This window comes from Lactuca sativa, chromosome 6, assembly GCF_002870075.4.
Source record: "Lactuca sativa cultivar Salinas chromosome 6, Lsat_Salinas_v11, whole genome shotgun sequence".
In the NCBI taxonomy this organism is placed as follows: Eukaryota; Viridiplantae; Streptophyta; class Magnoliopsida; order Asterales; family Asteraceae; genus Lactuca; species Lactuca sativa.
Genome location: NC_056628.2, coordinates 27,408,658 through 27,422,532, shown reverse-complemented (window position 1 = coordinate 27,422,532; position 13,875 = coordinate 27,408,658). Strand labels below are relative to the sequence as shown.

At 40.4% G+C, this 13,875-nt stretch overlaps 1 non-coding gene across 1 annotated transcript; it reads left to right on the top strand.

The window, feature by feature from the left end:
- Nucleotides 1-13,367: 13,367 nt before the first annotated feature.
- Nucleotides 13,368-13,474, top strand: LOC111895228 (small nucleolar RNA R71). The gene has a single exon (XR_002851497.2). It is a non-coding gene; the product is annotated as a small nucleolar RNA R71 (small nucleolar RNA).
- The last annotated feature ends 401 nt before the right edge of the window (nt 13,475-13,875 follow it).

The following is a 13,875-nucleotide window of genomic DNA, read 5'->3' as shown; positions in this document are numbered from 1 at the left end:
AAATGTAAGCTAGAATGCTTAGTGAGTTACCCCCAAAATACCAACGCCATACTGATATAACCATCTCTTATAAACATATAAGCAAACAGCATGCATAATGATCCTTTATCCTCACTGGACCACCTCACAGGCCTTCAGCCTATCTGGACCGCTCTCCGAGCCTTCGACACGTTTGGACCGCCTTGCAGGGCCTACAGCCTATCCGGACTGCTCGTTGGGCCTTCGGCATAACTGAACCCCTTTGTAGGGCCTTCAGTTTATTCGGACCGCCCTGGGTATGTTGGCTTTCAGCACAAAGCAGGACCGCCTGAAACCAACCCCCAATCAACAACATATGCACATACATATCATACGCTAGCATATATAACTGTCAAACCGATCTAACAGATCACTAATCATAGCAACATCCTATTACCAGGATACAGACCTAACTGGTCACTAACATAACATCATTCTATATACCAGAATACCAACCTAACCAGGTCACTAAGCATATCACCATCCTAACTACCAGGATGTAAATCTATAAGCATATCATGCAATAAACCCGGATACAAATCCGATAATGGTCAGTATTGGTGCCTTAGACCCAATTGATATAGTGAAGATAACTCACCTCACAACTGTCGTGCTGAAATGATAAGCTCAAACTCTCGGATCACCGCCACAAAATCCACCACCTTTATTCACCATAGAACCATATCCATAAATTTCCAATTTCCCAAAATGCCCCAGAAACCAACTAGTCAACCTATGGTCAAAGTCCAAGTCAATGGTCAAGGTCAACAGTCCATGTTATACGACTCGTCGAGTGCAATTCACCGACTCGTCGAGTCCTTCCTGAACTCGAGAAGTCGTGAAATCCCCCATTGACTTGTCGAGATTCCCATGCAACTCGTCGAGTTCATGCGTGTTCCAAAAGTTAGGAAAACCCTAGCTGACTCGCCGAGTCCTCATACTGACTCGCCGAGTCCATGCAGAAACCCTTGCACGGCATTCTTCATCGGACTCGTCGAGTTGACCATGCAACTCGTCGAGTCCCTTCAGTTCTTTCTCCATTCAGATGCTTTTTAAGCCATTCCAAAGCTCCATAACGTAGATCTAAGCACCTACAACATACTTGTTACGTAAACTTGAAAACTTCACGTACATGCAAGGTGATAATGACTTAAATCAAGCTAAAGAAGAGATTCTAGGCAAGGGAAACTCACTAGCTTGCTAAAGACTGAGACTTTATGATTATAAGGACCAAGATGAGCCTAGATCTGAAGTTGCAACCTCAGATCTTGGTTCATCACTCGAGATAAGTACCAACACACCAAAATGGACCTAAAACTAAAATATAGAAGGATCTAGCTAGAAGAAGATCAAGGTAACGATTTGATACCTTCAAATGATGCTAAACTGGGGTAGACTTCAAATCCACACATGTTCCTTGCCTCAAAATTCCTGATCTTCAAGTTCCTCTCACCAAGATCCACCTTCCAATGCTTAAAACACACAAGTATGGAGATAAAACGGCGATTTAGGGTTCCTAGACTCACAATGGGCTATAAGGGAGGCTAATGACCCTTTAAATAGGGTGCAAAACCTCGGAAATTAGGGTTTCATCCTCCAGCTCCAACTCGTCGAGTCGTGTCTTCCGACTCGGCGAGGTTGTCACTTTAGTTTGCAGTCCAAACACGTTCCTACTTGACGAGTCTCCAACTCATTGAGTAGACTTTTCAATATGAAAGAATAAAGCTGAAAACTAATACCTAAGAGTCAGGGCGTTACCATTCTCCCCCACTTAAACCAGAAATCGTCCTCGAAGTCTGTTGTGGTAAACATCTCCGGATAGTGCTACCGCATCTCAGCCTCCGGCTCCTATGTCCACTCAAACCCTTTACGGTGCTCCCATTGTACCTAAACTAAAGGTACCTCCTTGTTCCGTATAATCTTCACTTTCCTCTCCAGAATGGCCACGGGCCTCTCCATATAGTTCATTCACTCATCAACCTGAATGTCATCCAATGATACCACTGCCTGCTCATCCAAGATGCACTTTTGCAACTGCGAAACGTGAAATTTGTTGTGGATCTGACTGAGCTCCTTAGGAAGATATAGTCTATATGCCACCTTGCCAACCCTGGAAATGATCCTAAACGGCCCAATGTATCGGGGGTCCAATTTCCCCCTCTTCCTGAAGCGGATCACACCCTTCTAGGGCGAGACCTTTAGGAGTGCCATATCACAGATCTAGAATTCTAACTCTGATCGGTGACGGACGGCATAGCTCTTCTGTCTACTCTAAGTGGTGTGCAACCGCTGTCTAATATGTTGAATTATCTCGGTAGTTTGTAAGACTATCTCGGTCCAACCCATCACCCTGTGGCCCACCTCACTCTAACAGACCGGGGTATGACATCTCCGCCCGTACAACAACTTAAAAGGTGGGGCACCAATGTTGGAATGATAGTTGTTGTTGTAGGCGAACTATGAAAGGGGTTTTTGGGAATCCTAGCTCCCACCAAAATCGATGACACATGCCCTTAACATGTCCTCGAGGACCTGTATAGTCCGCTCGCTCTGGCCAACGGTTTGCGGATGATATGTTGTGCTAAAATGTAGTCAAATGCCCAGCTCCTCGTGGAACTTCTGCCAGAAACGAGAGGTGAATCTAACATCCCGGTCGGACACAATAGAGACCGGAACTCCGTGGCGAGCAACGATCTCGCAGACTTACATGTCGTCCAACTTCTCTGTCACACCCCAAAACCGGAACGGCAGAAACGTTCGGGGGTGGAGGACGTCATGTACAGTATCATAACAATGCAAAATAGTAAACAAGCAACAACATCATCCATTGCATTAATAGTATAATTTAATACAAGTGTGTTCTTTCATACTAAAAAGACATCAAAACAAGTAATCAAAATAAAAGACGAGTCTTGAACATGCTCCGTCTTCTCAAAACCTGGTCGACTATACCTGTCTACTGGTGACCTGAGAATACAAGTTATTTTGAAAGAGTTTATCAACTTTAAAGTTGGTGAATCCATAAGCATTTTAGTGTGATTTTTTGTATGAATATGTTTGTAAGTGTTTGATGTAAATGTTTGCAAATGTTGGTAGTAAATGTTTGTATCTCCGAGAAAATCCTATATTTTCTACTAAACGTAGCCTTCTACCAAGGCATCAAATGTTCTGTATGTTTGTTTTTTGTAAGAGTGTATATTTTCCCAAGTGCGGCTATCATTAACCAAAAGTATAGTTTTAGGTTACCGTTTATGTGAGAAGATCACAAAGTGAATGCAATGGGGAAATAATAAAGTACTGTAGTGTAGTATTATAGTAACTACTGCTGTACCAACTACCTTAAACCAATTGTTATTTAAGGTATAATGTGATATGATTGCACCATACTATCGACTAATAACACGACGATGAAAGACGTTGGAAGAAATGACATTTGGCACTCGTAGACTTGCAAGTCCCACTGTAGCGAACAACAAGGTGTAGGATAGTCAATCCAGTATAGATCTATACACAAATTCACACTCTCCCTCTAGGAGACTCTGGATACAAAACGAGCCATGATAGGTGATGCCATGCCCTTAAACCGTGGCTCACATTTATGTTATAGTATTCTTGTATATGTATTGTATGTACTAGTGTAATGTATGTTCTCTCTGTCTAGTATGTAGTATGTTCTCTTTGTTTCTCATATAGTATGTTCGTTCTGTTTCTCATATAGTATGTTCGTTCTGTTTCTCATATAGTATGTTCGTTCTGTTTCTCATATAGTATATCCTCTTAGTTTCTCATAATAGTAAGTTTGTATCGACTCATAAATGAACTGACTCTTGTATGTTTCGTTGTACTAGAAATAATGAGTAGTGTTCTCCTAAACTATACCTATTATAGTTTACTAGTAATTTCTGTAGTTTGAAGGAATGAAGGTATGCCTTTGCTACCCAAAGGTACTGAACTGATTGATAGTACTTTTATATCTACATATGTATACATAATATATAACTAATATTTAGACGACATTCAGCTAAATAACCGATACCCTAAGGCCACATCCAAACGAGGAAAAGGAAATAAAGCGAGTTATCAGTCCTAAGTCCTTTAAACATTACTTATATAACTATATACATATATAGACATGCATTTGACAATATATAAGTTTAAAGAAGTTTTGTAACACCTTTGAAGAGTTTAATAATAAATAATGATGACTTGATGTCAATTTATAGAATGATTTAAAAGCAGTTTGGCATATAAGAACAAGTTTGATAAGGAGTTTAGCACGAAAAAGAGTTTGATAAACATTTTGAAGTAGTTTGTTTGATAAAACAGCTAAAAGTATAGCAAATCCATTTATTTGATAGTTATTAATCACATGTGATTGATATAATAACTAAAATGTTTCAACTTGTATCCCCCCCCCATAAAAGCATCTAAAATCATTTAAAAGATAGATTAACGGGTATGAACTCACCTGTAGTGAGTGATACGAAAGTATGTTTGGAAATAGGATGTAGAGTGTCAGGTGAAACCTTGAGCACACAAAGATCCTAATAAACATATAATGACATGTATGTGTATTTGATTAGTGTATAAACAACTAATTATAAGGGATAACACCTTAATAGACTAGAAAACTCTTAGATTGAAGGCATACAATCACATATGATTGCATAACTAGAGTATATGGCCACTCTATAGAGTTTACGATCCAATTAGCATGACTTAGGGAGTTCACGGTCCAAGTGTTCACGGTCCTTGGAGTTTACAGTTCTTGGGTTCATGGTATAATGACCTTATGGTCATGGAGTTCACGGTCTAATGACCTTATGGTCATGGAGTTCATGGTCTAAGGAGATCTAACCGCAAACTCACCAAATCCTTCACAAATGATGGTTTTCAAGGGCTTCAATCAAAGGCATCAGATTCTAGGGACCATGCTTAGTCTTAGGAAGGGTAAAGGCTATAAGAACACCCTTTATAAGGGTTTACGGTTTATGAAGATGCATTAGACCGTAAACACCTTTTGTTCTTGAGTTTCTTGATGTTTTCTAGGTGTTTAGCAAGTGATTCAAGTATATAACAAGCTAAGGGTAGTGTACTTACTTATTAGAAGCTTGTAAGGGTGATTAGGATCGAAGAACACTAGTGTGTGTTCTTGGTGAAATGAAGAACACTTGAAGATCTATCAAAATGAAGAGATTTCATGGATGAAATCGTGTATAATCACTAGATATTGAAGGATATCCACCAATCAAGGGAAGAAATACTTACAATCTTGAAGATCCAAGAGAAAAGTCGGATGATACTTGAGAGAGAATCGGTTCTAAGGCTTGAAAAGTAAAAAGAATGGTTGAAATGATCAACATTATTTATGTAGGGAGGAGTTTACGGTCACCATGACCGTAAGCTCTAAAGTCTTGACCGTAAACTCCTTTTGAGAAGGTTTACGGTTTTCTAGCTAGTTTAGAACTTCAACTGACACTTCCAAACACTGATTCCTTTGATGTACTAAGCTCAGAATGCTCAAACATACTCTAAACAATTCTAAAAGTTAGCAGAAACGAGTCTGACTTTGATTGAAATGAATGGTTTGTACAAGCTAGAAATTTTGGGTTGTCACATTCTTGGTCGATGAGCTCTCTTGTATGGCCAGGAAATGGGCACTTTTGGTCAATTGATCCACGATGACCCATATAGCATCAAATCCCTTCGCCGTCCTCAGCAACTTGGTAATGAAATCCATTGTGATATGTTCCCACTTCCAAATGGGAATTTCAAGAGGCTGCAGCTTGCCATGCGGCCTCTGATGCTCGGCCTTGACCATCCTACAGGTCAAGCATCTCTCGACGTACCAAGCGATTTCTCGCTTCATGCACGGCCGCCAGTATCTCAGACTCAAATCCCGGTACATCTTGGTGGCTCCCGGGTAAATAGAAAAATGAGACTTATGAGCCTCTTCCATAACCATTTGTCTGACCCCACCAGACATCGGAACCCACACCCGACCGCATCGGGTCAATAATCCCCGGCTATCCTACACAAACTGGGTGTTCTCACCCCTAATCCTCTCCAACTTCTAGTTCTCTTGACGCATACCCTCTGCCTGGGCTTCCCTGATCAAGCCCACAAGTGGAGAATCCACTGCTAGCCTGATGTGCACGAAAGTACCCACTAATTTTAATATTTATAACCTAACAAACTTAAACTAACTATGCACTTATAGGTAGTGTACCTAGTCAGATTACAATATAGTTTGGGTAAGTCGGGTGTCGATCACAGGGAACGGTGTTACTAATTAATTTACTTACTATTAAATTAACCTAATTATTAACAAGTTTAAAAGGGGTTTTATCTGATTTTACAAGATCAGACGAACTTTAATTCAAATTCAATAGTAAAAACACACTCTTGTTTAGTTTGAATCCACTTCTTCCTTATGGTCATAATACACGTTCTCTAGCACAACTAAGTTTATTTATTCTAATTGCTAACTAAGATTGGTCAATCCTAGCTCTAACAATTTAATGTTCACTAAATCATTAGGTAAACAAATTCATGTAGTTAGTGGTCACTAAGCTACACAGAACATGCAATCAAGCAATTAGAGAAACAAACAATAGCATGCTAGGTTATGCAAATCAAACACAGGCAATTTTTACCAACTAAACTTAATCCATAAACATTGAACTATTCAAGAGGTTGAAGCTTCATCTAGCTAAACAAGAGTAGCTAGATTCAGCTGCTCATCCTAACAACTAATAAACCAACACAACTTAAATTGAAAGAAAACATGTTCTAAAATAAACTAAATTATGGACTTTCACTCTTTTTGGTGTTGAAAGCCTCTTCCCAGAACTTTTCTCTCTTCAAAATCGTCTTCTGGAACTCCTCTTTTTCAGCCAAAGTTGTCTCTACTCGTAATGGTCAAGGATTTATATAGTTGCTGATATCCATAAATTCACGTCGTGAATAATAAGATATTCACGTCATGAGTTGTAGATAACCGTGCTCGTCAACGATTCCTTCACCCGCGTACATATCTTCTAGAACCAACTATTCACGTCGTGAGTTGTAGATAACCGTGCCCGTCAAGGATTCCTTCACCCGCGTACATATCTTCTAGAACCAACTATTCACGTCGTGAATTCTTTAAGTCTCACGTCGTGAATAATCTTTTTCCAGATTTTCTTCACTTTTAATCTTTTAATTCCCAAAGTTTCTTTCTTTAACGCTTTTAGTCCCTTTTCTTCAAAATGTCTTCTTTTTTGCTGTAAATAACATTTAAGCTCATAAGTACCATTATTCTAAACCAATTACCAACTTTTTAATAAAAATGTACTCAAATATTGCCTAAAAATAGGTATAAATATGGCAATATCAAAATACCCCACACTTAGACTTTGCTTGTCCTCAAGCAAATTTAAACTTAACCCTTGATTACTAATATCACATAGAACAATCCGACTCCAGCTCAGCGAATATGCCAAGACCTCAACGCATGCATTTGTGTCTAAAATTTTCCTAAAGTACCCCCATACTTTAAATACTCACAATCTTCATAAACACTTGCCCACTTTTTCTGAACAATGCTCATTTTATGCAACCCTCCGAATCCATCCGCCGAAAACCTCCTTATCCTCAAGGTATTTTTAGTTGAGCAACCTAAGCATACATTATCTAGAATTACAATCATTGATACCACTATGGAGCTCTTTTGGAATTCTTCACTTCCTTGATATTTGATCTTTGATTTCTTTGAATTCACCACCTTTGTTGTTTTGATTTCTGGTATCTTCAACTTTTTGAAATTTCTTGGAATTTTGATCTTTTGATCTTCACTTTATTTGCTCCAAAATTCTTCAAACTTTTCTTGCAATTCTCTCTCTCTCTTTTTTTACATGTACCTTACTTTTTCACTCAAAACCTACTTGCTTAAGCAGAGGCGCTCAACCTCACCCTTTATTGGTTAATGATAATAATTTTCCTGGATACATTTCAGATTAAGGCTGCTAAACATATTGCATCCCTTAAACCAAGCGGGGTTATGTTTTTGTTCCAGGATTTCACTAAAATAAGGGAGGCCACAAATGCACTATAACGTATATTGGCTCAACTAAACATTTGAACTTTTATCGGATCATCCCATATAACACTAGCAACTACAGTCAAATTATTATTACTAGATTCAATTATTAAAAATTTCAATTTTCAAATTTTCAATATTTTACTACCAAATTCTATGATTATCTAGCAATTTACTTTTTCTACCCCTACCCCACACTTATTTCATACAATGCCCTCATTGTATTCATAAAAATAAATCAAAATTAAAGAAAAGGGAGAAAAAGGAACAGACTCCCCTGGGATAGTGGCGTGAACATCTTCAAAAGTGTGGAAAACGTGCATCTTGAATATGGACCTCCAAAAATAGAAACTCGGATCTTGAACTCGCAAAATAAGGAGTGTATCGGCAAAACATGAAATCGAGCCTTCAATCGTCTTCAAATGTGGTGTAAATCTCCAAAAGTAGAATGACCAATGTGGGAAAGCATACGCCACATTGTATGGTGATAAAAATGAGCCAAACTAATCTTGAATATATTGATAAGAAGAATATCATCAACCCATAGAAGACTAAAATGTCAAGGGCCTTGAAATTGTAAAAATATCATATTCACGACGTGAGTGGGAGACAATTCACGATGTGAAATCGAAACTACGCGTATTCTGAGAGCCTCCTGATAACTGACTCACGACGTGAATAATAAAAGTTCACGTCGTGAAAACCGGGCAGTCAGAAAACCATTGCCAATTCTTCTTCTAATGTCTTAATGTATTAAGAATCTTCTAAATTCATCAGTTTATGACTCTTTCACTGACTCTCCACTCTCTTGACTCACCCCGCACTTATTTTGAAAATATGGGTCTCGACTCTCGGCGTCAAACACTCCCGGCTAAAAACATACGCATTCATAACTCGCTATCCTCTCAAGGCGCTCCTAGCAATTTCTGAGAAACAACCAACAATGGAGAATAAAAGTAACATAATACTCAAAGTAGTTCTTACAATCCCATAAAAACAAACTAAAAACAAATCAAACAAAATAATGATAAATAACGATCAATCATCCTCCTCATCCTCATGTACTCCACTGGTTCCATCTCCATCACCTCCGCGTCCACCATACTCCGACCATCGTGGGCAAATCGGGTAATGATACCCTAAATGAGGCGGCTGCCCCACCCCAAGATGCCGGACAACATTATCCATAGTGCCGCCTATCCAATTCACACTCAATGATAACTGGTCAAAGTAACCAGCCATATCACTCCCAAAAGGCGCACCAACCATGGAAGCAGGTGGGTGTATCGGCTGCCTGCGGTCTCCCCTTCCTCTCACGTTCCTGCGCCTCGGTCTCGGCTCTGGCACAGGTTGGTCGGCCGGCTGATCATCCTCATCATCACCCTCAACATCTGATGGAACTATGCCCCAATGCGACCCAAAATTTCTAACCACCCGCATAGTTTCCAAATATCCCATACCAAAGTCATGCTCGTCCACACACGTCATGGATCTAGTAATATCGGGAACAACCAAATGATAAGAGCGGGCCAAACTGGTAACAAAATGCCCCCCACAAATGGGGCTCCCAGGGCGCGAACTCACGGCAGACCCGACCAGAAAACTGGCTAGAAAATACAAGATGTTGCAACAGACACCAGGTTGTAAGATGCACCATAAGAAGAATAAGTTATGCTTAGTCACTTTGTCTCCATGCCTCTTATGGTTGATGGAAAAGGTGATGAACCGGTGGAGTAAGCGATGGATCGGGGACAAAATACTGCTCTCGGAAGATACTCCGGAATTAAACATCCCGGAGGCAATGTTATGCCAGAAAGAATACCCCGTGATACCCTCCGCATATCCCCTAGCATCCCCACTCAAAAACCTACCAAACTCGGGAGTCATAGCCTCCTGTCGATCATACAGTCCTACTCTCCAAGCAAACTCAACCAGGCTGCACTCCCGATACTCACCCCCAATCTAAATACCAACTCCTGTGGCCAATGTAGATCTTGAACCATTTCCTGAAATGTCACCGTTGCGAAAAACTCGACACAAAACTCCTTGTAGACCCGCTCTTGCACCCGGAACAGATTCTGCCAACCAGAACAGGTAAACGAATACCCATCTCCAATGAATATCTTTGTCAAAAACGGGCCCACCCGGTCTACGAGCCCTACTTCCCTCAATCTTGTCCAATTGACTGTTGGAGCAACTGCAATTTCCCTGTTGTAAAGCCACCCCAATCTGTTGTTCCAACGGGTCAAAACATCACGGGGCGTTGTTGCGGGAAAATTGTAAAACAGGTGCAAACCCGCAACCCCAGCTAGAACCTCTCTTCTTGGAGCCATTCCTGCAAAAACAAGGAAAAAAAACACAACCAAAACAATACTCCACAAATTAGAGATAAAAAAAATGAATTCTGTTCAGCCCCAGAATTCACGTCGTGAATCCTGTAAGATTCACGTCGTGAATCCGTAATCCCAGAAGGCAGAATCGTAACAATAGGGGTAAATCCAGTCAAAATCTCAATGGGTTTTACTCCTATACTACTTCCAAACACTTAGCATGAACATTCAAAGGTTATTACGAACTGTAAAGAATTAATTTCGTCATTTCACTCAATTAACAAACCCTAACCCTAAGTTCATCTACTAGAGCAAAAATTAAACTTAATAACCAATAATTATTACCTTTGTTGGAAGTATTACGTAAGCACAAGTAAGATTAGTAGAGTTGTCGGCAAAAATCGCAACAATGGGGACCAAGGGGGCACCAATTTCTGCTTCCACTTCGTGAACAATAAACAATTGAAGGGTTTATTGGTTAGTAGGGATTTATTTTGTGGTCCCGTACTTTTGAAAATTCACGTCGTGAGTTCTGTAAGATTCACGTCGTGAATTGTGTCTGGGATTAAGTTTGGGCCATGTACTCACGGACTGATCTTGGGCTTGCTAGTCTAATGGGCTAAGCCATATCATGGATTATGTGTCCAGTTCATTCACAATTCACGTCGTGAATTGCTAAATATTCACGCCGTGAATAAAGTCTGGAAGAAAAATCAATTTTGACTTTAAACTAAGTTCTCAATTATTACTACTTCCATTTTAAGGTCCCTACATTCAGGGCTTAATTATGTTCTAATAGAGTTGGATGACATGATCTAAGTTTTTAAAACTAAAATGAAAAAAGAAAAAGAAAAATTTTGCAAACCAAACTCGGGTTGCCTCCCGAGAAGCGCTTCTTTTTCTTGGAGTCTTGAGCTGGACTCCGTGCCTCCTACGTTGAGTCCTCGGAAGAATCCACTACTAGGATCTTTTGTTCCTTGAATCGCCTCTTGTAAGCTTGAACTCACCTTTTGTATGCCTTCTTTGAATTCTCTTTTTTAACTTTCACCTCTTCTTCAAGCTTGCGTTTGGTACCTTTAGTTCTTTCCTTGCACTTCATCGCATCCTCCTCCTCTTTCACCACCGGCTTTATCACTCTTGAAGTGACCTCCTCTTCATCACTGGTCATCTCCTCCTCCTCTTCGCTCACCCAAGAAGGTGGACTCTTGTAAGCTATGACTTCAACCAAAAACGGAACAGATGCTCTAGGTTTTGCTCTTTTGACTTGATGAACTGCCTTGATTTTTTCTTCCATAATCTTTTCCAGTTCTTCAAGTTCATTATCTTCATTGATTGTGAACACCTCTTCTTGAACATGTTCCTTTGGAAAGCCATCTTCTATCCCAAAAACTTCTTTTTCATCTCCAACTCTCAAGGTGAGCTTAGACTCACGAATATCAACCAAAGCTCCAGCAGTGTTAAGCAATGGACGGCCAAGGATAATTGCAACATCGGGATCTTCCTTCATATCCATTACTACAAAATCTATTGGAAAAACAAATTTTCCAATTTTCACCAAAATATCCTCCACTATGCCCCGGGGTTGTGTCACTGAACGGTTCGCCATGTGAATCGTCATTTTTGTAGCCTTCATCTTCTGAATTTCAAAATTTTTATAAAATGAAAAAGGCATCAAATTAATGCTAGCCCCAGAATCGGCTAAAGCATTAACCTTCAATTTATTACCAAACTCACACGGAAGAGTGAGGCGTCCAGGGTCCCCCATCTTCTCTGGCGTCTCTCCCAACACAACTTTTGAGATTTGTTCACTTAGAACCACCTTAGACTGCTTCTTTAATTGCTTGCAAGTGTCTATCAAATCTTGCAGTAATTTTTGATGCTCGGGAGTTTTGGATAAGGACTCGACAAAGGGAGTATTAATTGGGATCCCCTTCACATGCTTGACAAACTCTCTATGCTCTCTCTCCAGTGGACTAAGGGTAGCTTGAGAAGGAAAAGGCAAAGGCGGCTGATAAACCGAACCAACTACAAAATTTTTCTGTTCATGTCGGGCCCACGTCATGAACATATAAGGTTCACGTCGTGAATTCTGGAACTCAGCAGCTTCATGATTTTCGAGCTTGGTCTTCTTCATCTTTGGATCAGGCTGCTGTGGTTCTTCTTCCAATGCCTCTAGGAACTCAGAGATGGCTTCTTGTTCGGTGTCTATGGCCATTACATGAGATTGGGTCTTCGTTTCGGTATTTTTCGGGGATAACTTCTCATGAACTAGAGTGGCTAGTTGACTAACTTGAACTTCAAGGTTATGGATGGAGGCTTGCTGATTCTTAATTAAATTTTTCTGTTCATTAATAGCAGAATCAGTGGCATCGTGTCTCTTTTCCGAAGCTTCCATAAACTTCATCAACATAGTCTCTAGATCGGGTTTCTTCTCGGCTGGTGGCTGCTCCTTTTGATAAAAGCCTCGACCTGTCTGCCTATACTTCTCTTTTTTTTGTTTCTTATACTCTTCATATGGCAGCCACTCCTTCTTCGGTTTCCTCCAGTCCTCATCAAACTTATCCCCGCTTGAGTAGCACACTTGAGCTTTTCTGTTCCCAAACTCATCTAAATTGCAGTCCTTGGTCAAGTGTGGACCACTACATCTCTCGTAACCCACTCTTATGGCATATATTGACTGGTCCATTTGTGTTATCCTTCGATCCAAATTATTCAGCATAGCCATCACAGCTGCTATTTCTTCATTTTGGGCCCCTCCACTGCTTTTGATTCCATCTTACCTAGGGTTGTGGTATTCGCGAGAGTGCTTCGCGAATTCTTCAATCAGCTCCTTAACCTCCCTAGGATTTTTCTTTGTCAAAGGTCCTTGAGAATCAAGGAGTTGTCTCGTCATAACGTTGACCCCATCATAGAAGATCGACATCTCTTGTTGCACATTTAGGTCATGCTGAGGGAAATTTATGAGCAAGCCCTTGTACCGCTCCCATGCTTCGTATAATGACTCCCCCGGCTGTTGCTCAAAGTTGGCTATTGCCTTCTTGAGTTTGGCTATCTTGGATGGCGGGCAAAACTGGTCCAGGAATTGCTCACGCATTTGAGCCCAAGTGGTAATTGTACCCGATGGAAGTGACTTTAACCACTCCTTAGCAGCTCCTTTGAAAGTGATGGGAAGCATCCTAAGCAAGATTGTGTTTCTCTGTTGACATTTGGGACATTGAAGTAATCCGCAATGTCGTTGACTTCATCTAGATGCTTAAAAGCATCCTCATGATCTTTCCCAAAAAAATGGGATATCCTTTAGTGCAGTCAATATGTGCCCCTTCAACTCGAATGTGGCAGTGGCAGGTATTGCGGGTTGGACTAAACCGGGACCCATATCTTCTCGGATCCGCTTCTTGTAAGCTCCTATGTACATCTCTTCAATTGCTGCCATCTCGTTCCTTGGCT